General features: G+C 39.1%; 1 long non-coding RNA gene across 1 annotated transcript in view; it reads right to left on the bottom strand.

Moving 5' to 3' along the window:
• The window catches only part of LOC108696310, a 36,248-nt gene extending 13,932 nt beyond the window's left edge, over window positions 1-22,316 (bottom strand). The window contains exons 1-3 of the long non-coding RNA XR_001932229.2: window positions 22,137-22,316; window positions 21,015-21,144; window positions 20,205-20,345 (exon numbers count right to left, since the gene is read on the bottom strand). This is a non-coding gene — a long non-coding RNA (uncharacterized LOC108696310). The remainder of the gene's footprint in view (window positions 1-20,204; window positions 20,346-21,014; window positions 21,145-22,136) is intronic.
• Between the last annotated feature and the right edge of the window lie 4,638 nt (window positions 22,317-26,954).

The raw sequence follows: 26,954 nt of genomic DNA, 5'->3' as shown, positions 1-26,954 counted from the left end.
CCAATACAGTTGAGGGGCCCCTTGATAGAACTATTTCAGAAGAAAGTTGAATTGAGCTTATGGGAACTTGACTCTAAGGTCAGGAGACAGGGAGATACCACACAAAATTGGAGTGCTCACCTCAGATAATATCTCCTTTCGGATCAGGTGCTTTTAGCAGTATTCGATCACACCTGCCACGGATCCAAACTTCAATTATAGAAATCCAATATACTGCAGCACACTATAACTTGTGTAAAATTTGAAGGTGTACTTTATTTGGCTCAAATGTGAGCAGACATGTGCCACATGTCTGCTCACATTTGAGCCAAATAAAGTACACCTTCAAATTTTACACAAGTTATAGTGTGCTGCAGTATATAGGAGACAGGGAGATAGACTAACTAATTTGAGTGAGAAAGAGAAAAAAGCTTTGAATGTTTTGAAAAAAGATCAAAGTATAACCATCAAAAACGCAGATAAGGGCGGTATGGTGGTTATACAAGACTCTGTGACGTATAGAGCAGAAGCCCTCAGACAGCTTAATGATCAAGAGGCGTATGTGAGATTAAAGGGGGATCCCACCAAGAAGTTCCAGATGGAATTAGAGAGTATGATTGAAAGTGGGGTGGGGGATGGTGTGATAGATAGAGATTTTTTAATCCCGCGATCAATAACTATCCCCACCTTTTATCACCTGCCTAAAGTCCATAAGAAAGAGAGACCTCCCTTGGGAAGACCAATTATTTCTGGAATTGGTTCCTTAAATGAACATCTCTCCGAATGGATCGATGCACATTTACAGCCCTTGGTGGGGCGTCTGGGTAGTTATACCAGGGACACCACGCATGTATTACAACGATTAAATGAAGCTGGATGGGCAGAGGATTGTGCATGGGGTACGCTTGATGTGGTCTCCCTATATTCCTCAATACCTCATACTGAGGGCATAAATGCAATCCAGTATCATTTAATAAAATACAGTGATTATTCAGAAAAAATTATACAATTTCTCTTAAGTGCCGTCAAATTCCTTCTGGAACATAATTATTTTGTGTTTGATGCCTGTCTCTATCTACAAAAACGGGGTACAGCTATGGGTGCAAAATTCGCCCCCTCATATGCAAATTTGTATATGGGGTGATGGGAGGAGGTGTATATCACTTCGGAACAGATCAGACACCTAAGGCTGTACCTGCGTTATATTGACGATCTATTATGTATATGGCAAGGCTCCCAGGAGGAATTTGACGACTTTGTGAGGGATATTAATAGGAATGAGTTGAATTTAAGATTTACCAGTGAGTTTAGTTTGAATAAAATAGAATTTTTGGATGTGACACTATGAACAGAGGGCGAGGCTATAGCTACAAGTATATTCCGTAAACCATGTAGTGGAACACCCTACTGCATGCCTCGTCATGCCACCCAAGGAGATTGATAGAAGGCAAACCAGTTGGTCAGTTCCTAAGACTTTGAAGGAACTGTTCATCGGATGGAGAATTTGGGTGGCAGGCACGTGATATGCAGAGGAGGTTCTTAGAGAGAGGGTATAAGCAGAAAATTGTACAAAAGGCACTTCAGAGAGCAAGAGGTAGTGATAGGGGGGAGTTGCTCAAAGGAACTGGAATTAAGAAGAGAAACCAAGTTTGGTCAGAGAAAGTGACACTCACAACTGGGTACAGCAAACAATTCTTTGAGATATCAAAAATAGTAAAGAGATTTTTGCCTATTCTCTATGGGGATGAGCACTTCTTTGAGGTGCTGAGCCCGGGAATCAATATTGTCCCCAAACGGGCTCCCACCTTAAAGGACATGCTCTCACCCAGCTTTTTTAAGATGGAATCTAAAAAACAAGATATGGGACCACTTATGTCCGAGGGTAGCTACAAATGTGGTAGCCGTAGATGTATCACCTGTGAACATATGAAAGTGTCTAAAAAATTTTTTATTTAAAAATTCTCTATCCAGGGAATAGAGAGGGTGAGATTAGGAATAAGAGGAGGGGACCATCAGAAACTTTTGGAAAGGAGAGAGGTTTATTGGATTTTTCATTTGGGAACACGTTTGCCATTAGGGCTTAACTATGAATTTGACGTGACATGTTACACTTGAATACAAAAATGAGAAAGTAATATACTTATTATATAACACTATTAATGGAATGTAATGCGGACAGTGTAGACAATATATACAAATTTGGCAATAATGTGGTTTGTGCAAAGTTAGAGATCAACTAATTGGTTTGAGAGTTAATGATTATATACTGTTTAAATATAATGTTGTGCAATAACTAATCTTAAGGACTGTGTTGTTAACGGATATTTTGAATACAATGTACAACTTTATACTATTTTGTATAATATAAGGGAAATGGTACATACACCCTGTATAGGTATTATGGGTTAATATATAGAAGGAAAGCATGGTTAATTGCTTGTGACCCAGGATTGGTTTTAAACAAAAATGGGTGGGATCACCCGGGTTTAAATTCTGTACTTGATTCCTTACTGACAGACAAGCCTATAACTAAGCGCCGGAGGGTGCGAAACGCGTAAGGTGGGATATGTGGGGTGGTATGTACTGAATACTTTTTAAATGTGAATTTCAATAAATTATTCTTATTTTTACTCTAAGAGGCCTTGGGACATATATCTTTTTTGATATAAACTTTTTGGATTTTGACTGCCTTGGAACTGGGGCTGGTCCCTTTGGCCATGCTGAATAGCTATATGGACTCCCGATCTTTCAATAGATATATATGTTAAATTGAAGTCTCCCCCCATGATAATATGCATGACATTTTGTTGCTGGGCCTTATAAATGACCTTTTTCAAAAAGTGTATCTGTTTTTTATTTGGTGAGTATACATTTATAAGCAGCACCTGAATATTTGCATATGTCCCCTTCAGTAACAAATAATGACCTGTTGGGTCCTGGAGAACACGGCCAACTGAAAATGGGAGAATCTTTATGAATGAGAAACACCGGCCTTGTGAGGGCCTGATGAGTAAAAGCTCTTAGGATATAATTTGGAATTCATTTTGCCTGGGCCGTCTAACAAAATGGGTTTCCTGGATAAGGGCTATGTCTGCTCAGGAGTTGTTTAACTCCTTTAGGATGAGATATCTCTTATGCATACTGTTTAGGCCTTTGGCGTTTATGGATGTCAACTTATCCATTGTAGTCTATTTCAGGAACACGCAAGGCAACATATAGCCATTGTGCCAGGTGGGGTGTATAGTACAGTCGACCAGGCTCCCCTATTCTCCTCTCTTGTGGGAGAGATATCTTAATACCATACTTTAGATACATTTGACAAAATAGCTTCACCATATTATCTCTATAAGCACGTTTAAGAATCTGTTGCCATTTTGAGGATTGTGCACCACCAATTTAAATGGGAATCCCTATCTATAAGGGATGCCATGCTCCCTGAGCTTTTGAGTAAGAGGTCTCAAAATCACGTCTTTTGCCCAAGGTAATTGGTGACAAATCCGTAAAGGACTTTTGGACTTTATGGTTGCGAAATTCCAGAGTGTTTGTTGATCTTGTTTAGGCCAGTATAGCCTCCCTGTCCTGATAGTAGTGGAAGCAGGCAATAATATCCAGTGGGGGTTTGGGTGAAGGTGTTAGGGCCTTAGTGAGTGGTGAGCCCTGTCAAATCTCTACATGTCTGCTGGGGTGTCAGGGCAGACCTTGGTGCATAAGTCCTTCAGATAATTTGGTATATCAGAGACGTTATCTCTTCCGGAAACCCTCTAAACCTTAGGTTTTGTCTGCGGGACCTGTTTTCCAGGTCCTCACACATGTCCCATAATTGGAGTACTTCCCCTTTAAGGGCCGCATTATCCCCCTCAACATTTATTAGGCGTTGTGCCATATCATCAGTGTAGGTTTCCAGTTTGTCAGTATGGTCCCCCAGATCTGTGATTTCACACTGTATTTCTTTTGTAGCTGCATTCACAGCAGTAGCGACTGTTTGCGTGATGGTGGAAGTTATCTCTTGTAGATGCGCTAATTGATCTGCCAGTATCTGTGCCATCACCGGCTGTTCTATTAATTGCACCATTGGAGTAAAATCTGGGGGGGGGGAGTGCTGATGGGATTGATGTAGCGGGTTAGATGTCGGCGAAGTGCTCACTGAACCAGCAGGAGATGAGGCTGTGTGGGGTGGGGTATGCCATAATTTCCGGTCCATCTTGGGTGTTTCGTATGCTGCAAGTGGGAGTTTTGTGAAGAAACTGCAACATGGTTGTGCACTGATCACGGGTTCTTCGCTTCCCCATCATGTAGAACCATGGGAGAGTATCCTGAGCTCTATTCTAGAGGCTAATAACAGCTTATTTTTGGGTTTCTCTGGATCAGCAGGACAGAGCTCCTAGGATTTGTGTCCTCTCTCCACCATGGCTAAGGACCGCCCCCTCTGTAATCTATCTTTTAGCCAATTCTCTATCCAGGTACAAATACTATGTTCCAGGCCAACATTCCTTAATTTAACCAGTAACCTTCTGTTTGGCACTGTATCAAATGCTTTAGCAAAATCTAAGTAGATCACATCCACTGCCATCCCAGAATCTAGGTTCCTGCTCAACTTCTCATAAAAAGAAATTAAATTAGTCTGGCAAGATCTATTATGCATAAAATCATGATCACAAACGAAAATATAGTTGACTTGTAATTAATCTTCACTCACTTGAATTACCAAATTTCAGGCTGTGTAGAGGTATATAAACCAGAATAAGGATACTAAAAACAAGAGAAAGCAGTAAAACCCCACACTACCTTACTAAAATTAATTGAGATCTAATTATATAAGTGCTTAGTGCTATTATAAACATATGCTTAGTTCTCAATCAATTTAGCACCAACATACAATTAATGGTATTTCAATCGATTGTGTTAATACAAATAATTATGATTAAAGTGCTTAAGTGCTATAAACTAGGTGCTGTGACCTTCAACAAAATGTATCTACACACAATTGATGAATAATCTAAAAGTTCATGGTTCTTATATGAATTAAATAAGGTGCTAATGCTGTAGTTATAATTTTAAAGTGAGTTCATGGTAGCAAACAATTAAAAATAAAGCGTCAGCAATTCATGAATAAAAGTTAGAAATTAGAAAATAGTATAGAGGTGGAGTTGTCCCGAAGAAACTAGCTGCATTGTTCTAAGCCCTGGGACACCACACGTGGGAGAAAGGCAGAACACTGAGGACTGTGGTCTCGTTACTACATTTAACTGTCTTGTAAGGAGAGCTAACTTTGCTATACAACCAACAAATCCTCAGTGCCTTAGAGATAAAAGAGAATAAAAGGAATGAATGCTGCGCTAATAGCGCTACAATTCCCTTAAATTTCTCTGGATCCGAGATTCAATTAAAGTTTAAAAAGGTAAGATTTCAATAATGAGCTAAAAAAAAAGGGTTTGAGGCTCGCCGACGTACGTTTCGCTGACGTACGTTTCGCTTACAAGAAATTTAATGGAATTGTAGATACCAGGAAAAAACCCAGTGGGCCCGACCCTTAATGGGCCCCGCCGGGCCAGTCCCCAGTCTTGATCGTACTTAACAGAAAAAAAGGGTTTTTTTCTATGCGCAGCGCCATCTGCGCATACGTGCGGCACCTTTCACTGAGGAGCGCTGAGCGGCGCCTACATGCAGGCGCGCCGAGCAGCGCCTTACCGCATGCATGCTCAGCGCGTCATATAAGGGAGGCAGTGGGGTCGGAGGACTGCAGTACCGGTGGGCCCCAGGCCCCCCAGTCCGACCCAGAAAGTAGCTGAGCTTCATTCTCGTCATGAGAATGAAGCTCAGCTAGCATTGGTTTAGCATACACCAATTTTCTATGTAACCTTTTGTCCAGTCAAAATCTCTACCCAGAGGGATTCCACACCCTTCCCAATGCCATCAATGGTTATTTCTTTAGTGCATGGCTTTAATTCAGGCTTTACATTCAAACACACTCCTCCACCCTTTTTAATCCCTCTGTTTCCCTCTGTAAAAATCCCATTTTACCTGGCACACTTTGTGCATTTTCCAGCATACAGCATAGGTTACTAATTTTCCTTTTGAAGTTCGCATTTGGAGAATTATGGGGCAAATTCACTAAGCAGCGAAAATGCGCTAGCGACGGCTTTGCCACACTTTGCCGCATTTTGCCAGGAGAAGTTTCGCCAGGGCGCCACTAATTCACTAAAATCCGAAGTTGCGCTCAGGGAGGCGAACGGTTGCGCTAGCGTTAATTCGTCAAGCAAAGCGAAGTTACGCTAGCGATGCCTAATTTGCATATGGCGCCAAGTTAAAATACAATGGATGTATATGTAGCAACAATACATTACACTACACAAGCCTGGGAAAGCTTCATAAGATAAAATAGAGTTGTTATATTGCCCTATACATGTGCACACTGTATAGTTTAGGTGCCATATGTTAGGAAATGTAGGGGGGAAGGAGGGTACCCCCAAAAAATTTATGATCTTTTTCAGCCTATCACCCTTAAAAAAAGGAAAAGACGCCAGCGTTTTTTGGGACTTAGCTACGCTCTGGAGATTATCTTTTCTGCATCTTTTGAGGGGAGGGGCAAAAGCCATTGCCTGGTGCCCCATTTAGTCTTTATCTTGCTCTGTTTTCATACAGTGTTATGGTTAGAGAACAGGGACCCAGAGTGTAAAATGTTTTATTATTTTAAAGATATAAAAGTATTATTTTTACTGGCCAGATGGCCCATATGAACATGGTAGTTAGAGCAGACATGTGACAGTTTCACCAAAAAGACTCAGGCTAAAAGGAATGGGACAATGGAGAACCGAAGTACACCTCTGAGGTTTCATCAAGGTTCAAGTCACTTCCAGTGGAGTGTGAGCAGAGACATAAAGAAAGGAAATACCAGTCATACCAATCTTTACTGAAAAAACTCTCTGCATACACACAAACAAAGTAACATTATGAAGTGCCCCTTTTAAAGTAATCAGTGTAAATGCAATACATTTATATCATTTAAGTAACAAATGTTTTACACAGTGGTCTTAATCCCTGTTCTCTACTTCTGAAAAATGCCTGTATGGAATCTGTTACTATAAGCATTGTGTATGTAGGCATTTAATCATAGAGGATTTGAGATAGCTTCCTCTGTCTGCCTTGTAGAATCTGAATTTAGAGCCTGCTTGAAGAGCACACTATATCTACTGCTAAACACTGTCACCTCTGTTTTATGTTTTACTTCATGGTTTAGACACAATTGTGTTTTAAGAACTACACTTTTTTTATGATAAATATAAATTCCAGGGGTCCAATGAAAGGTTTAAAGTAATTTAATGTAGTGACCCCATAATGAAATTGTCATTGAGGTTACTTCAGATAATGTAAAATAAACACATTTACTGCATTTTTTATGGGGTAAAGGGGTCTTTAATATATGGCTAAATAAAGGCTTTTAAGAAGTGCTGTCTATTAAAGCGGTTGTTCAACTTCCAAACACATTTTCAATTCAGTTGTTTTTAGATTGTTCCCCAAAAATAAAGACTTTTTTCTATTACTTTCCATTATTTATTTTTTTACTGTTTTTACAAAATCAGTATGGCAGCTGCAGACTCTAAACAATTTTGCAACATCGAGTTGATACATTTCTCAGCAGCATCTCTGGAGTATTAGCAACTATTGTATCAATTCTAACGGCTGCCTGTAATGAAACCCAGAGATTCTCCTCAACAGGGACAAAGATAACAAATTTATCAACTAAATGTATCCATTTAGAGCAGTTTACAGGGTCGCCAACCACCCCCTCCCAGAGCTGCTGCAGAAGGTGAAAAATGACACTTTAAACTTCAATATTAGAAAAAAGGTTACATATAGAAAATAGAAAGTCATTGGAAAAAGTCATTATTTTTGGTGATCCATCTGAAAACAACTAGTTGTTTGAAGGTGAACCATCCCTTTACAATGTTTCTGTGGGTGAGCTATTTGAAGAGATTATGTTCTGGAGAATGACATAAGTTGTAATTAGCTTGGCTTTATGAAGTATAGAGCATGCCAGCAAATTTTAACAGCTTTTTATAAACGGTGGGGTTGCAGCAAATATGAGGGTTCATTTCAAAATGGGGCACGGAGGCCTGCATCTATTTGCACAATGGCCCACTCAGTGGTCAAAGTGCAAAAAATGCCTCATTTACACACCCAAGCAATAAGCACTCCACTTTGCTTCTGAAAACCGACTTGAAACTGGACACTTTATTACAAAAATTGGTGACTACTTTTCAATCTGAGCTTAAAATAGCAGTCTCTGATCAATGCTTTCATGCTTTGCTACAGAATTTGAATAATTGGTTCAGGTAAACATAATTCGAATCCGGAATGTGCTGAATCCTATATTTATTTATCTAAATTGCTGGCTCTTTTATTTCTCAAACTGTTACCTGAATACAGTCCAGAATTACTTATCATAAACAGAGTTCATAGGGCACTGCACCCTTAACCACCAGAGGGTGAACCCCCAAGGAAACTCATAGCTCATCTACAATTCTTTAAAATGCATGATGTATCGTATCTCACAAATGTGAGACTCCTTTCTTATTCAGAACATTTTTGCAGGTCTCTGATGTAATATATAAGTTTTATAAAGGTAGAACAATTATAACCATTATATATCTACTCAGTGGTAGCCGACTGGAAGATACATGGGTGATGAAGCAGTTGCCAGTGATTTCCTTGCTGCGGGCCAAGGGTTGCAACAATTAAAATTTGTAAAGTTGTTCACAGTGTCTCCAAAAAACATAGGGGTGGAAATAGAATCCTGCTTAAAAAGGAAGCAGATGGATTCAGAAGTTAGAGACGTTAGCCCCCCCTTGGTCTCAACAGAGACTGTGGGGCACATTTACTAAGGGTCAAAGTGAATTCGAAGTGAATATTTGAATTCAAAAACTTCGGATTTCGAAGTAATTTTTGGGTACTTCGAGCATCAAATAGGCCAAATTCGACTTCAATTCAAAGTGAAAATGCTTTGACTATTCGACCATTCAATAATCAAAGTACTGTCTCTTTAAAAAACTTCGACACTTCGCCACCTTAAACCTGCCGAATTGCTATGTAAGCCTATGGGGACCTCCTAGAAGCTATAGCCAACATTTGGCAAAGTTTTTAGCAGTCAAAGTAAAATGATATGATCACACGATTAAATCATTCGAAACATTCAATTCGAAGTACGATCGAAGTACGATCTTAAAAATCCTACGAATTCGACTTTGACTTCGATGGTTGAATTTGGAAGTTTTTTGCACTTCAAAATTCGACCCTTGATAAATCTGCCCCTATGACTTAAGTAAAATGTATTGGTAATACGTATATTTTTTAATTGTTTTCAACTTTGCGTTTTATTTGTATTTTTATGTCTTTGTCTACAGGATATTTAATGGACCCTATGGTAATGGGACTGATTTCACAGGTAAACATTTAACTTTGCGTTTTATTTGTATTTTTATGTCTTTGTCTACAGGATATTTAATGGACCCTATGGTAATGGGACTGATTTCACAAGTAAACATAAGTGTTTTATATATATGTAACACATTGTTACAAGTGTAATCTTGAATTCATATATTGTTACAAATTGTATAGGAGGATGAGGTACATTGTTGTGTAATGTGGTAATACACCAATAGAGGTCACTATGCTACAATGCTAATTGAAACTTGCACATTAGTGATGTGTGGGCCGACCATGGGTCTGACCTGGACAAAGTAAGAATAACAGAAGCAGTAGATGGACATTGTGATTTCCTGAGAACTAAGAATCATGTCCAAGAATTTAAAAATGTGGAGCACGTACAATGCAAAGATATGCCATATGACTTGCATTTGCGAACATTGGCCGATTATGTAAGGTACAGTGAATACCATGTGGCCTCAGAGTACATTTGCGTCCCACGTTTATTTTTAAACATTTTCTGTGCTAAATGGGAAGCAATTTTAAATAAATGCTCAATAGATTTGATGCTGGCCACAACGGAACGCCTACAAAAAAATACCTGTAATAATGCAAGATGCAGAGTGACTGGAGTAGGAACTGAGAGACTTTTTCACAGCAAATACTGTTACAGATTAAGATTAAGAGTAAATTGGCAGACCACATCGAGAAATTTGGTGTGGTGCTCCAAGCAAGGAAACAGTTAAAGTTTCAATGCCATGCCACAGACTACAGCACCGGGAATGTCTATAGCTGGGTGTGTGACCAAAAAGAACCGGCGAGTGTGAAACAGCGATTCCCGGTGGATCAATATAGACACAGGCATATGACACAAGGTGAAGAATTCTATACAGGGTACCACACAGAATCAGCATCTACTACTCTCTCTCGTCTGTTTATTATTATTATTATTTACAATTATTTATATTGCACCAGCAAATTTTGCAGCACTGTAAAGTAAATGTGTTTATACAACTAAATCACATTACATACTGTACATAGAATATATGGAGTTACATACATCACAACCAATACCGATACAAAAGGTGAGGAAGGCCCTGTGCAAAGAAGCTTACAATCTAAAGGGAAGGGAACAAGACACAAGGTGTGTGAGTGGGCAGGATCAGAATTAAGTGAGTGAGAGAGGGTATAATTGATGGGGCCCTGGGAGAATTCTTGCAAGTCAACAATCCAATTATACCATTTTTTTTATAGTTTACCAAAAATTCATAGAAGACTAGAGAACCCCCCCAGACACCCTATTGTTGCCTGTATTAAGTTGATACTGTGCCCTATTTTTGTGGATAAAATAATTAACCCTTATGTATTGAACCATCATTTGTATATAAAGGACACTGAGATTTTTTTTGCCAAAAATACATAAATTAAAGAATATACCTAAGGATGCAGTCCTGGTCACCCTCGATGTGGAAAGCCAGTACACTTTGATCCCACATGATAGGGGTGTGAAGGTGGTCCGTATTGAGTTGGATGACTCAATTGATGGATCTCAAAAGGGTTTTGTTCTTACCTGTTTGGAATTAGTTCTACAGAATAATATTTTTCTATTTAGAGACCAATTTTTTATGCAAATTAAGGTACATATGTGGGGTCCAATGTGGCCCTGTCATACACAGATATTTACAATCAATTTGAAGAGACTGCTTAAGATGATATAGATTTATTAATTATATCTTTGCAGTATGAACAGGGACACGTTGGACACAGGGAAACGTAAGATTTACCTTACACTGTAATTTAAGTGATATCTCATTTCAGACACTACAGTTAGTTGGATGGGTAGTACACTGTCTTTGGATCCATATGTGAAACCAACAGAAAGGAATAATTTATTGCATATTAAATCCTTTCGCTCTATGCAGATAAAGAAATTGTCACCAAAATCTCAATTAAGTAGGGTTAAAAGAATAGTATCTGAGGACAGTGTACTACAAACTCGGATGGACCAAATACAGTTGAAGTTTGAAGAGACGGCATATCCAGTAGAATCATAAAAAAACAACATTTGGATATAGAGAATATAATCACTAAATTATAGAACTGTTTTTGTATCTCGTGTGTCTCGAGTGAGTTCATATATAGGGAAGGTCATTAAAAAAGGTTGGCCCTTACTTAGGGACTGTTTGCCAAAGATGAATGATTTTAAAAATCCCCCTATCATTTTATATAGAAAATCTAAAACTATGGAGTCTATGACAGTAAAAGCTGATATCGGGGGGAACCATTACCAAGAATGGCAGCTGCATCAGAGAATGAAGGGGAAGGGACATATCCATACCTCGGGTGCTTGGTTTAACATCCAAAGAAGGGTACTGCAATTAAGATCAATGGCTTCTATAAATGTGTAAGTTTGTACGTAATATATGTTAAAATGCCCATGTGGGTTAGTGTATGTTGGGCAGACTTAGGGGCCCATTTACTTAGTTCGAGTGAAGGAATAGAGAAAAAATAGTTCGAATTTCGAATAGTCGAATATGGTTACTTCGACCATCGAATGGGTTACTTCGACCTTCGACTACGACCTTCGACTTCGAATCAAACGATTCGAACTAAAAATCGTTCGACTATTCGACCATTCGATAGTCGAAGTACTGTCTCTTTAAAAATTTCTTCGACCCCCTAGTTTGCCACCTAAAACCTACCGAGGCCAATGTTAGCCTATGGGGAAGGTCCCCATAGGCTTCCTAACAATTTCCTGATCAAAGGAATATCCTTCAATTGATGGATTAAAATCCTTCAATTGATCGAACGATTATTCCTCTGATCGTTCCAATGTAGGAATAGCGCAAAGTCGAAGGATTTTACTTCGATGGTCGAATATCGAGGGTTAATTAACCCTCGATATTCGACCCTAGGTAAATGTGCCCCTAAGAGAATTTGGCAGTGTTAGAGAATGCATAAGAGAACATTAGTCAGCTATCAATACCAAAAAGGGGATCAAGCTATTGCAAGTCATTTCCTAGCTGCGGGCCACGGGGTACAACAATTAAAATTTCAGTTTGTTGACAGTGTCCCCAAAAAACATCGGGGTAGAATTAGAATGAAAATCCTGTTTAAAAAGGAAGTGAGATATATTCGGAAGTTAGAAACGTTAGCCCCCCATAGAATATGACTTAAGTAAAATTTATTAGTAATACATATACTTTTTAAATGTTTTTAACATTGGGTTTTATTTGGATTTTTATGTATTTTTCTACAGGATATTAAATGGACTCTATGGACTGATTTCACAAAGGTACACATTAGTGTACTATACATGACACATTGTTACAAATTGTAATTTTGAATTTATATATTGTTACAAATTGTATTGTTGTATAATGTGGTAATACACCAATAGAGGTCACTATGTTACAATGCTTATAAAAATGTGCACATGTGCTGCTTAAGTAGCATGATAAAGGACTGATGGCAATCTGAAACATTGCCGAGTGTCTGGGTCAGAACTTAAGTTCAAATACAGGTGCTTCAAATGGATGGTTTTTCATTGTCGTGCTGTCTGTGAATATCACATTGAAGCAAACAGATGGAGGTGGCCACAGTGTGACTTGCACTGAACTGAAACTGAATGAAGGAAGCATGCTGAAAAAATTCTGTAAATACATCTTTTTACACCAAGTTACCAAACTGCAATACTTTCCTAAACTCAGCAGTTTTTGACATTTCTGAAAACCACCTGAAATGTTGCAATTTGCAGCATTTATCTCACAAAATATTTATATATGAAGACAACTAACCTTAAATTTGGGGTCTACTGAACAGTTTGATCTCAAATATGCATAGATTTGCCAAAGTATGTGGTTATATACGGACCCTAAATGAAAAAGGTGCATATGAATTTTCTCGCCTACCAACTCAGCTTTTGCAGTCTGAGCCGCCTGACTGCATATTATGTTCTGCAAGACACCCTAACTGTACAAAGACCCCCAGAAAACCATACATTTTTAGAAAGTACGAATTTGAACAAATCCAACAGGGGTAAATATGTCTTTTTACACCAAACTACCATTTATCTTACACAATTGTTTAAATACAAAGGAAAATCACCCAAAATATGAACGCCAGAGGTCTACTGAACAGTTTTATGCCAAATATGCATAGATTTACCAAAATATGTGGTATGCGCAGACCCTAAATTAAAAATGTGCATAAGAATTTTCAATCCTGCAAACTCAGTTGCTCAAAACAAAGTCCCCTGACTGCATATTATGTGCCGTAACACCACCTAATGTATAGAGCCCCCCAGAAAACCATATATTGTTGGAAAGTACACATTGTGACAACAAGGGAAATGACACCTTCCTATACGAAAGCACCAAACAGCAAAGCTCTGCTAAAAAATACATAAGAAACAATAATACAGGGATAAAATTGCAATAAAACCACAAAAAATGTGCAAGAGATGTAGATACGAATATGCCCCAGTAGATAAAATGCTAATGAACATGGCCTGTTGGGCACATAAACATTCCAGACACTTGAGGCAGAAAGCTACAAAGAAATTGGCTCAGCATAGAGATCTGCCCCATAATTATGTATATAGTGGATATAGGTACAGATTTAAAGATTCTCAGCCCCAACCCCCCCCCCCAACTACTTACAACTGACTCACCTGCTTGCAAACCTGACCCCCTGCTCACAAACCAAACCCCCCACTTGCAAAACCAACCTACCCTTGCTCAAACCTACCCCAATCTTCGCCATCTTAGACTTGGGTCTCTGAGGCCTGCCCACAAATCCTGGCCTCTATGGTTAAAAGAAGAGTAACATCAAAAACTAAAGTGTATCAAAGTAATTAAAATATAATGTACTGCTGCACTGGTAAAATATTTGTGTTTGCTTCAGAAAGACTACTATAGTTTATATTAATAAGCTTCTGTGTAGCTATGGGGGTAGCCATTGAAGCTGGAAAAAAGGAGAAAAGACACAAGTTACATAGCAGATAACAGATAAGCTCTGTAGAATACAATAGTGTTTTGCCAGGCTTATTTGTTATCTGCTATGCAACTTGTACCTTTTCTCATATTTCTGAAACAAACACATAACTTTAATCAGTGCAGAGCAGCAGTATCTTATATTGTAATTACATTGATACACTTTCATTTTTGGCATAACTGTTTCCTTAAGACTGTACTTGAAAACGGTCCAGTTTGTGGGGAAGTGTGACAGTGGCCACTGCAGAAAGGGTTCACTGGTTCACTCAGAAGGGGTGAAAAGCTTTTATAAGCAAGTCCAGTTGTTTTTAGATTGACCTATACTAGATATACTATGACCTGGATGAATGAAAATCTTCATAGTCATATTTTATAAGACCACTTTCCCAGGGAAACAATGTAGTGCAGTTTTGTTTCAAAGCAGTAGAAACTTTTTCAATAGTTTTACTGGTACATCCCTGTAAAAGAGCAGACCAAGCCTCCACTCTACATATGTTACAGTAGCTTACTGTAGCCTACTGTAGCTTACTGTAGTTTACTGTAGCTTACTGCTGTAAAGGCAACACAGCATGATCAAGGAATCCAATTTACTGGAACAACAATGCAGCAGTGGGCAAAGGATTTGGAAGTACATTGTGTGTGCCATAATCCATGCACACCACATGTGCTTACTAATAGGCTGTTCACTGGTAGAAGCAACAGAGGCAAACAATTCAACACAAAAGGAAAATTATTTTTTATTAACTCTTATTTTAAAGAAATGTTTGTTTATTGTGGTTAAGCATTGGTTTAATCTTGAAAATGTTTTTTTTCTGTCTTGGGTGCTAAATAGCAAAGTTTGATGTACTTACAGTATGTTTACTACAAATGCTTTACTTTGCAATTAGTTTTCCCTCAGTTTGAGGTGGGTGGGGTTTGATTAGTGTACCTGAACAGAGTGTATAAATAGAACCCCTGGGACTCCTGGGACTCAAGTGGAGCTTGCTCTAGTGTATAGCTGCTCGTTAAGTGAGTGCTCTTTCAGTTGGGACTGTATAAGTGGAGTTACAATTAAAGGAGTTTCATAATAAAGAAGGTTAAAACAAGGTTAAAAGTTTGTTATGTATTCTAAGTTTTATTTTCTTGTTATTTGATTTGTAAGTGGGATAATGAATGTTAGCAAGATTGAAGATCTGACCCAGTTCCAAACTGCTTACCTTTAGTGGAAATTGTGAGCATATTGATACTTTAGAGGCTTGTGTTTGAGCCCTAGAGCAACAAATTGCAACACTACAATCTTGAGAAGAGTCTTTTCATAGGCGGAGGGTGATTTTTTTGTTTGGGTAGGCTAAGTCTAATGTTACATCAGCAGTTTCTTCACCTCTGATTTTCCACTGGAGGAGAAACAGCTGATTCAGCCCCATATTATAAGCTCTGGCAAATGTTGTAACTCACCTGTCTGAACACACAGAGAGGATATGTGTCTAAAAATACACCACAATATGAAATCTGTCCCATAAATGGTCTGACTGAAGCAATACTAATGGATGGGCCCACACGCATGGTTAAGTACAAAGTAATTTTTCACTTGACATTATGGTATACACCTTTTTGGAAAAAAATACAGTCCTTCCTATTTATTTATCTTTTTTCCCTATTAATAACATTGGGATCAGCCATAATTTTTACTGGCCAGGTGGCAACCCTACTTGACATGGACAAAGCTCAGACTACTTTGAAAATAATATGCATAGCCCTCTTTTATTATCAAAATTATAGAAAACATTCAGTCCATCCACATTATTGGAATTTAGGGCTAATGATTGGCTTGTTTAACATTAAAGCATGTTTATTGGTCTACTTTCAAATAAAACACAAGGGATATGTTAACTGTAGTGATGAATGGTTCTGTACTGTTTCACCAAAGAATTCGCAAAACGGAAAAACAATTTGCGAAAACTGCAAAAAAATTCACGAAACTGTGAAAAAATTCACAAATCAGAGAAAAATTTGTGAAACAAATTAAAGCATTTGGTCTACTTTCACATTGAACACAAGGGATATGTTAACTGTAGTAATGGGTGAATCTGTCCAGTTTTGCTTCGGCAAACTTTTTTTATGCACTTGACAATTATTATGTTGCGGCAAAACGTGGAAATCCACTGCAAATCCATAAATTCGCCTATCACTATTTAACTGTCATTTATGGGAGATCTTATACATTGAAAGTATAATGTAGATATATTTTAGTCCCCTTGCAAAAAACAGTAGCTGCCTCTTTACTACAGTTTCAAAGTCACACAATATAACAGTAGATGAGGTTGAGAAAAAACTTACATTCAGCCATAAACACCGACAACCTTCAAGAGGAAGGTTAATTGAATTGATACAATAGTTGCTAATATTCCTCGTAAAAATGTTTTAACTAATTGTATCAACTAATTGTAGCAAATTGTAACAGTTCAGATGTTCCTGGATCACTGAGCTGCCAGACTAAAACCCCAGAGACACAAACATTAAACTTTAATATTCAATTTTGGGAATACAGTAAAAAGTAAAAGATGGAAAGCAATTGAAAAAAATACTTTGTTTATGGTGAACAATCTGAAAATAAGTGTTTGGAAGGTGAACAACCCCTTAAAGGGGAAGGAAACCTCCTCGGCGCTAACCCCCACCCCCCCTCCCGTGTATTGCCCCCCCTCCCTCCTCCCCCCTGGCCTACCCCTCCCGCTGGGCAAATGCCCCTAACTTGTTACTTACCCTTCTGCGCAGGTTCAGTCCAGGGAGTTCACAGCCGACATCTTCTTCCACGCGATCTTCTTCCTCCTTTGACCGGCGCATGCGCAGTAGGATCATTTCGCCGGTACGATCTACTGCGCATGCGCGTGACTTTTGGCGCATGCGCAGTAGATCCGTACCGGCGAAATGCTCCTACTGCGCATGCGCCAAAACGCCGGTCAAAGGAGGAAGAAGATCGCGTGGAAGAAGATGTCGGCTGTGAACTCCCTGAACTGGACCTGCGCAGAAGGGTAAGTAACAAGTTAGGGGCATTTGCCCAGCGGGAGGGGTAGGCCGGGGGGAGGAGGGAGGGGGGCAATACACGGGAGGGGGAGGGGGGTTAGCGCCGACGAGGTTTCCTTCCCCTTTAAGGAAACAGTCACCAATATCCAATCACAATGGTTCAATTGAACTATTCATGTGGGTGTTAGCGGAAACTCACACAGGTATGAAAGTGAGATCTGGTCACAATGCTACCATAACAACTGCATCACACCTTCACACTTTTTTTAATTTCAGCTAACACCTACCTGAATAGATCAATGGAACTACCATTGATGGTATTGTTTTTTTGTTAAATGTAAGTATTAAACAATCCCCACATACCAGACAAGCATGTGGAGGATTAGTAGATGCTTTGTCTCTTGGCACTGATCCCCAGCACAAACACTCATCCTGGGTAAAACTCAGTCTCACACACTCCCTAACTGTGATTGGCACACAAAGATCAGCTCTTAAACTTTCCCATCTGAAATATCCTGTTTTTCAGTGCAAAAGCTCATGATGACATCACTGGAGTCTCCAGGTAAAGACACTAGTCAGCAGTACTCCTTGCCCCTCCCCCACACCATGGTAATTTAGAGGATTTTTATTTTTTTTCTTTAAAATTTTTAGGCAAATATGTTTGGGGAGGCTAAGCCTTCATTTTAATGAAAATCCACTTATGTGCAAAGTGTGTATTGAGAGAAAAGTGTGTGTTGGTGTGTGTGTGAGACACTAGCCTTGGGCATGCAGGCTGGAAATCTGGAGGAAGAAGAAGACATCCAGGATAAAAAGGAGAGAGCCATCCTGCAGGATCCGGGTCAGGGTGGCACTGGAGGGATCCAAGAAGTAGAGGCTGCAGCATACCTGCTGCAGCCTAGGGGCCCCTGAGCGATGGTGCCCCCAGGCCACTTGTTCTCCCACTCTGCTCATTGCCTAGGGACCCAGGAATGAGTGGGTTACAAGGGAGCAGCTTAAAAGCTACTTCTCCCCTTGCAGACCCAGAATTGCAGCAGAACATATAGTCTAGTTAGTATATGTAGAGTATATGTCCTGTGGCACTTAAAGGGTTAAACACACTAAGGGGCCGATTCACTAAGGGTCGAATTTCGAAGTTAAAAATACTTCGAAATTCGACCCTCGGATTGAAATCCTTCGACTTCGAATATCGAAGTCGAAGGATTTAGCGCTGATCCTGCGATCGATCGATCGAAGGATTTTCCGTCCGATCGAACGATTAAATCCTTCGAATCGAACGATTCGAAGGAGTTTAATCCAACGATCGAAGGAAAATCCTTCGATCAAAAAATCACAGGCAAGCCTATGGGGACCTTCCCCATAGGCTAACATTGACTTCGGTAGCTTTTAGCTGCCGAAGTAGGGGGTCGAAGTTTTTTTAAAGGGGAAGTACTTCGACTATCGAATGGTCGAATAGTCGAACGATTTTTCGTTCGATTCGTTCGATTTCGTTCGACTTCGAACGAATTTAACCAATTCGATGGTCGAAGTACCCAAAAAATACTTCAAAATTCGAAGTATTTTTCATTCGAATCCTTCACTCGAGCTTAGTGAATCAGCCCCTTAAAATCAACAGTGTCCTAACACCTATGAATATATTATATATATGCAGCACCTGCCACTGTGTGCACTCCAAAATGCAACTCATGAAAATTATTTTTAAATACTAAATTCACAAAACTCTCTCTAAATTTCTCAAAAGTAAAGAAACTAAAACTCATTTAACTGGTATATAGCTTCCATGTTCCATAAATTTCTGCTTTTCAGCAGAAATTTAGTAACTGGTGCCAGATTTGCTGCAAGTCTCATAACCCATACATAGCAACCATCCCTCTGTTGGCTTACTGCATCTATAATCTTAATATTATTTTGTCCTGGGTTATTAGACAAACAAATGTTGCCCCTACTGCTATGGTTTAATTTTCCTAAAAATTCGGTGCAGAAAGTGAGTGTGATCCAAAGGAAGTGGCCATAAAAATGGGCAGAACACTACGCACAACACCAGTCTCCCATTTCCTGGCCTCCCTGACCAAAAACATCTTCTGCTGACTATGAGTACAACTATAAAACAAACAATTAGTGTTATTAATGACATGTATCCATAAAAGCTAGTAACATTTCTGCACAAAAAACAGAAATAAAAACTCAATTGAGAAGTTTAGTTCGAGCATTTATATAAGAATAAGCTGAGCTGGAAACAGAACTCAGAGTATAGGAAGTTCCATTTCCTATACTGAAACATCTTTCACACAACTGACAAAAGCTACTGGAAATATATTTCTGGAAACTAGGTTCAATTTTGATTGTAAGCAGGGCCTTCTTTATTTCTTGTATTGGTTGTGTTTTTTTTTTCCATCTGTATGTTTGATGTATACACCTTTCTATTGTGCTGTGCGTTTTATAACGATCTTTATAAGTAATTGTTATTATTATTAATAAAATTATACATTCTAGGTTAAAAGTCAAAATTATTATTGTGCTACATTATGTACAGTATTTGTGTTTTATACAGTTGCATTTTCCACTGAGAGAAAAAGCCCCTAAAACAATATGTAAATGTTCAGCATTTTTATGGAAATCACCAGCAAAGCAGCCTAAAACAACTGTACACTGAAGAGCAAAAATCTATAGAAAGACAGCATAATACCTAAAATGTGAGTGATATGTTTTATGTAGCATGACAACAAAATCATACAAGAAAGACTTAAAGAATTATATACCAGAAGTAACAATCGTAATACAAAACAGTGCAAGTTAAAGAATATGACTTACGCTGACCAATTAATTTGCAGGTGCTTCAGCTATTTATGTCTTGGTCTGTTGCTTTCTACTTAGTGACTGTCTTTTTCCTCTTCTACTTGCATATGTTTATTGACTTCCTGTAGGTTTTAATAAAAACCACACCCGAGTGGTCTGATATATAGGCAAAGCATAATAACGAAACAGGAAAAGAAAAAAGGTAGAGCTTCAATTAGTATAAAACATTGACAGGAAACAAGCTCAGTAATAAGAGGTGCATTGTGAATCCTACAACTGATTGGTTTCAATCTATTAATATTGCAGGCAGTGCATTGTGAATCCTACAGTACTACCTGATTGGTTTCAAGCTATTAATATTGCAGACAGTATGTAAAATGTAAAAAAAAATTTAGTGTAACTTTTATTTAGCTTCTCAGCAATCAAAATGTTTCTTTTAGTGTGGCTTATATTCAACTGCTCAAAGTTAAATAGGTGAAGAGCCTCGCTTAGTTACGGTAGTTATATAGCTGCGCCAAAAATGTGGGTCCACTGGTCCACGTGTATAGTTCAGACAATCAAAAGGAAGGTTCACTAATTGGTGGTTGAGTGCCGTATGTCTAAAAGAAAAAGCAATCCCAATAGTGTATTAACCTTTTACACCTACAGTAATTATGAGAGTCAGAACTACTCATAATACAATTAATAAGCAATCAGTGTGCCTGTCAGGAATTGATGTTTGTGTTCTGGTCTCTTGGTGTATACAGCAGTACCTAACGGGAAAAAAATTCACATAGTGCAGAAACGTAAGTGTATTCGCGAAGGAGATATAGTGACTGCACTTACTTATTTTGAAGCCGTGTTATAGCGGTCCTGTGGGGAGATCTGTTCGCAAGGTGTAGTATTATGATAGGTGCGCCGACCTGAACCGTGTGGAAAGTTGGTAGTGACGGTTGTTGGTTTTCCGTTTCTTTGTCTGTAATGGGGAGCACTTCCAGTTGCCGGTTTTCTGTTCTACTCATGTTATACACTGGTACACTGTATCCCATTATTTTTCTTTTAAGGCATATGGGGTTTAGTTACCTTAAAGATTTGGTCAAACACCTTATAAGTTTAACAATTTTATTTGTAGCAGAATCGTTTAGAGCCCAATGCGTTTCGTATTGAAAAATACTTCCTCTGGGGCAATTACCCACAATACACATCAATGGTATTTATCTAATCGGTGGGTAGTTCCATCAATTTACATAATTAATATATTTAGTACATTAAAAGATATATCAATTTATATACATGAATTTCCTATAAATTGTCTTGGTTTAAAACAGGGGTGTCCAAACTTTTTTCTCCAAGGGCCATATGCGGTAAAATATACAAACAGCCGGGCCACTCACTGGCCACGCCCATTTTGTGACCACACCCCCTGATTAACATGTTCATTTTACAAATTGTAAATAAGTAACACACACACAGTGAAACACATACAGACAGTGAAACACATACACACACAGTGACACACATACAGACAGATACACACACACACAGTGACACATACATACAGTGACACACACATACAGACAGTGAGACACACACACACACAGTGACACACAAACATACAGTGAAACACATACAGACAGATACACACAAACACACACAGTGACACACAAACATACAGTGACACACACATACAGACAGTGAGACACACACACAGTGACACACAAACATACAGTGACACACACACAGTGAAACACATACAGACAGATACACACAGTGACACACACACACAGTGAAACACATACAGGAAGATACACACAGTGACACACACACACAGTGACACACATACAGACAGATACACACACACATACAGACAGTGAGACACACACACAGTCACACACAGTAAATCACACACTAGATTTGGCCTCACTAAATCCACCCCTCCCCCAAGCCAAGCACCGAGCAGTTACTCACAGTTCATCAGATGCACGAAATCCAGGCCAGGTTAGGCAGCAGTGTAGAAGGGAAATGGAGCCATGCTTTGTTGTTTACTGCCCCCCTCCCTCCCTCCCCGAACTACACTAAACTCCAGTCACGGGAAGGGGAGGGCGGAGTTTAGGACAAGCTTCCTCGCGTCTACACTGAAGCACTGTAGGTTCCGCCCCCCAATGACAAGTGGTAGGAAACTTTTTTCTTCTAGATGCTGAGAGGGGGGAGGGATTTTTGCATGCTGCGGGCCAATATAAAATGGATATCGGGCCGCATTTGGCCCGCGGGCCGTAGTTTGGACACCCCTGGTTTAAAACATAATGAACGTTTGATAATTAATAAATAATAAATCAATTAATTAATCATTTAAAAAGCATTTCAAATCAATTTCAATATTTAAGCCACTTGGTGTGAGTGTTTTTAATTTGTGAATCCAAAAATTTTCTTCTTTAGATATTAATTTAATTATGTCACTGCTAGACCAATGTGCCTTTTTCTGAACGATCCCCACAAAAGTTAATAGAGAAAGATCTGAATTATGGTGACTTTTAAAATGAGCCGATACGCTGTGTGTTAGTACACCTTTTTTGATATTGTTAATGTGCTCTCTTAGTCTTGTCTTGAGACTCCTGCCTGTCCTTCCTATATATTGCAACTTGCACGGACATTGTAGCAGATAGATCACATTGATATTGTTGCAGGTTATAAGAGTCTTGATGTCAAATTTCTCATTCGTTACATTAGATTCGAACTGAAGAGTTTTCTTTTCATTAAATTTACAAGTATTACAAGCTTTACAATTTTTATAAATGAAAAATCCTTTTCTGTCATGTGTGAGAAATGTGTTCTTAATTTGTTTTTCGACTGGTATAAAGCTTGGTACAAGAATTTGTTTTAAAGTTTGTGTTTTTTTGTACATTATTTTTGGATTTTCTGTTAGGTGCTTAGATATATCTTTATCATTTTTTAGTATGTGCCAATGTTTTTTATTATTTGTTCAAACTTCTTTTTGGATTGATTATAAGTTGTGATGAATGGAATGGAATATTTTCTTTTATTTTCTTGTTTCTTATTGTTCTGTAACATTACTTTTTGGTCTTTCATATCACATATCTTCTTTGCATCTTCCACGATTTTTTTCATTGTATCCCTTTTCTTTAAATTGTTTACGTAGGATCTGGCATTCATTCTCATAGTCTGTGTTGCGACTACAGTTTCTTTTTGCTCTATTGAATTGGCTTAAGGGGATGTTGTTCAGCCATTTTTTGTGGTGGCAGCTATTGTTTAAAATGAAACTGTTTGTGTCTGTTGGTTTACGATATAGGCTGGTTATGAGTTTGTCATTATCTGTAGATATCACAAGGTCAAGGAAATTTACGCTTTTCGTGCTATAATTATGGGTAAATTTTATATTGAACGTATTGATATTCAAAGACAAAGAAACGGAAAACCGACAACCGTCACTGCCAACTTTCCATACGGTCCAGGTCGTCGCACCTATCATAATACTACACCTTGCGAAACAGATCTCCCCACAGGACCGCTAGAACAGGGCTTCAAAATCCAACTGCGGGGTCAGCACATCTGTTTGAACATCTGAGCACAAGAATACATTTCTCCACTGGATCGCCAAGACACTGCCTCTACACGCTACTTGATCCAATGGCGGGTAAGTGCAGTCACTAGCTCTCCTTCGCGAATACACATAGGTTTCCACACTATGTGAAGTTTTTCTCCCGTTAGGTACTGCTGTATACGCCAAGAGACCGGGACAAAAACATCAATTCCTGACAGGCACACTGATTGCTTATTATTTGTGAGTAGTTCCGACCCTTACTAAGGGTCGAATATCGAGGGTTAATTAACCCTCGATATTCGACCATCGAAGTAAAACCCTTTTTTACCGCATTTACTTCGATCGAACAATTAAATCCTTCGAATCGAACGATTCAAAGGATTTTAATCCATCGATCGAACGATTTTCCTTTGATCAGAAATTGCTTAGAAAGCTTATGGGGAAGGTCCCCATAGGCTAACATTGGTGCTTGGTAGGTTTTAAGTGGCGAAGTAGGTAGTCAAAGTTTTTTTTAAAGAGACAGTACTTCCAATATCGGATGGTCGAATAGTCGAATGATTTTTAGTTCGAATTGTTCGATTCAAAGTCGTAGTCGAAGGTCGAAGTAGCCAATTCGATGGTCAAAGTAGCCAAAAAAAACTTTGAAATTCTATGGTTTTTTTTCATTCTAATCCCTCACTAATCCTTCACTCGAGTTTAGTAAATGTGCCCCTTAAACTCTTGTTGTTGCATAGGGGTTTTCTAGAATTTATTTCATAATGACTTACAATATATATATATCTTCTTTTATATGTGAATCAAATCATAGGTTTTCAACTCCACTATTCCAGGTACATTTGACTTCAGAAAACATACACCTATGTGCATTCTAGCAACCCACAAGACCACCATGTTAACTTAACTGTAGTGATGGGTGAATAATTTGCTGAATAATTCAAGAAACAGCTATATAAATTCCCAATACAACAAAAATTGACTAAACGCATTGGTCAATGGGCTTCAAAATAATTTTGACGTGCAACAATTTTTGATGCGAATGACAATTTTTATATGCAACTATTTTGTCCAAATACATTAAAATCAATGGATGTCCGAATAATTTTGATGCACATCAATTTTTTTTGCATGCGCCAATTTTGATGCAGATTTTTCTCTGTCGAATTTATGGTGCAGTTTTGCAAAAACATTATTGGGCGACAAATTTGCAGCAAATCCATGCCTGGTGAATTTATTCGCCCATCACTACTTAAAGGACCAGTAACATCAAAAAACATTTTTAAAAAATTCGATACTACACATCAAAAAATAAACACCAAGACAAATAAAACTTTAAAATTGCAAAGACTTTATTAAGAAATAACTTACCGAAACTCCACTTCCTGTCTTGTTCAGAAAAGGCGAAAGGGCGACCATCCATTGTGCGGCGCTGGATTTCTCCTCCCTGGCTGCTGACAGCATCACATCAAACTCTATGGAGCAGTTGGAATTCTTCTGGCACAGTTGTTCCCTGTCGATATATCTCCGTTATCTTCCCGCATGGTGAGCAGAGGGGAGCTGCATGGCATTCATCTTGTACCAGACGGACTCACAAATAACCCTCCACTCTCCGAATCACTCTCGAAGCCTTCGGGGTATCTCTTGTATGTGCAGTGCCGCCCCCAACTTGCACACAGAGCCGGCTACACAGAGAGGAGCGGCAAGAACTTCAGAAACATCGCCGGCTTTGAGTGAAAGAGAAGCCAGTGCCGACTGCTTGGAGCGGACCCTTGTTCTGCGAGACTACATTCCTGCACTAGACGCGACCCGGGAGCTTCATGGGGGCTCCGCTTACCCAAGTGACACAAGATTCTATTTATGAAGCAGCACGCTACAGTTGCCCAGCACCGCCGCCACAAAGATCACAGCTGGTATCATGGCAATCACGATCTTGGCCAGCAAGCGCACGGGTCCCCCTGTCTGGTTCCCTTGAACCTCGCTGCTCCATAGCGATCTAGCCACTCTTGTTTTATATGAAACAAAATCTGCAGCCGCTGCCGCCGGTACCAATGCGCTGCCTTCCTTCAGGTGTGGAGGAGCTACAAATCTACTTGTGTTCGGGGGCTGACACTCTTCTGTGAGTTTCTAGCCGTGATCTTCGTGGCGGCGGTGCTGGGCAACTGTAGCGTGCTGCTTCATAGAATCTAGTGTCACTTGGGTAAGCGGAGCCAGCATGAAGCTCCCGGGTCGCGTCTAGTGCAGGAATGTAAAAAGTCTCGCAGAACAAGGGTCCGCTCCAAGCAGTCGGCACTGGCTTCTCTTTTCACTCACTGAAGTTCTTGCCGCTCCTCTCTGTGTAGCCGGCTCTGTGTGCAAGTTGGGGGGCGGCACTGCACATACAAGAGATACCCCGAAGGCTTCGAGAGTGATTCGGAGAGTGGAGGGTTATTTGTGAGTCCGTCTGGTACAAGATGAATGCCATGCAGCTCCCCTCTGCTCACCATGCGGGAAGATAATGGAGATATATCGACAGGGAACAACTGTGCCAGAAGAATTCCAACTGCTCCATAGAGTTTGATGTGATGCTGTCAGCAGCCAGGGAGGAGAAATCCAGCGCCGCCCAATGGATGGTCGCCCTTTCGCCTTTTCTGAACAAGACAGGAAGTGGAGTTTCGGTAAGTTATTTCTTAATAAAGTCTTTGCAATTTTAAAGTTTTATTTGTCTTGGTGTTTATTTTTTGATGTGTAGTATCGAATTTTTTAAAAATGTTTTTTGATGTTACTGGTCCTTTAACTGTCTTCAAAAACAACCTCAACCTCAATCTTTTCACATTTTTCCACTTTCGCATTTAACAATATCCTCTATATCATTTTATAGTATACCCCATACCGTCTGAAAAGGGCAGATCATCTTTCTGTAACATCCATCATCTATAGCAATCCAAAAAAACATATACTTACTTATTTAGAATAATTTACTAGCCATGTCTAATTTTTTCAATTAGCTCAAGTCTAAATATCATTCAGAATGCGAATTTAAAGGGTTAAATCACCCCATCACACAATTTTTGTGATGTCAGCTTGTAATTTTTTATTTTCTAATTAGGTTATGTTTGTGTCCATTTCTGATACTAATCTAGTTTGCCGTTACAAACCCAGGCTGCTTGCTAGGATCACGTATTATAACAACTCTAAAAACTACACCAAAATAGGGTCAATGATCTAAGCATTATCACCATGCTATGTTTGTT

The sequence above is a fragment of the Xenopus laevis genome, chromosome 7L, assembly GCF_017654675.1.
Source record: "Xenopus laevis strain J_2021 chromosome 7L, Xenopus_laevis_v10.1, whole genome shotgun sequence".
Classification (NCBI taxonomy): Eukaryota; Metazoa; Chordata; class Amphibia; order Anura; family Pipidae; genus Xenopus; species Xenopus laevis.
The sequence above is the reverse complement of the archived record's forward strand: the minus strand, read 5'-3'. Positions and strand labels throughout refer to the sequence as shown.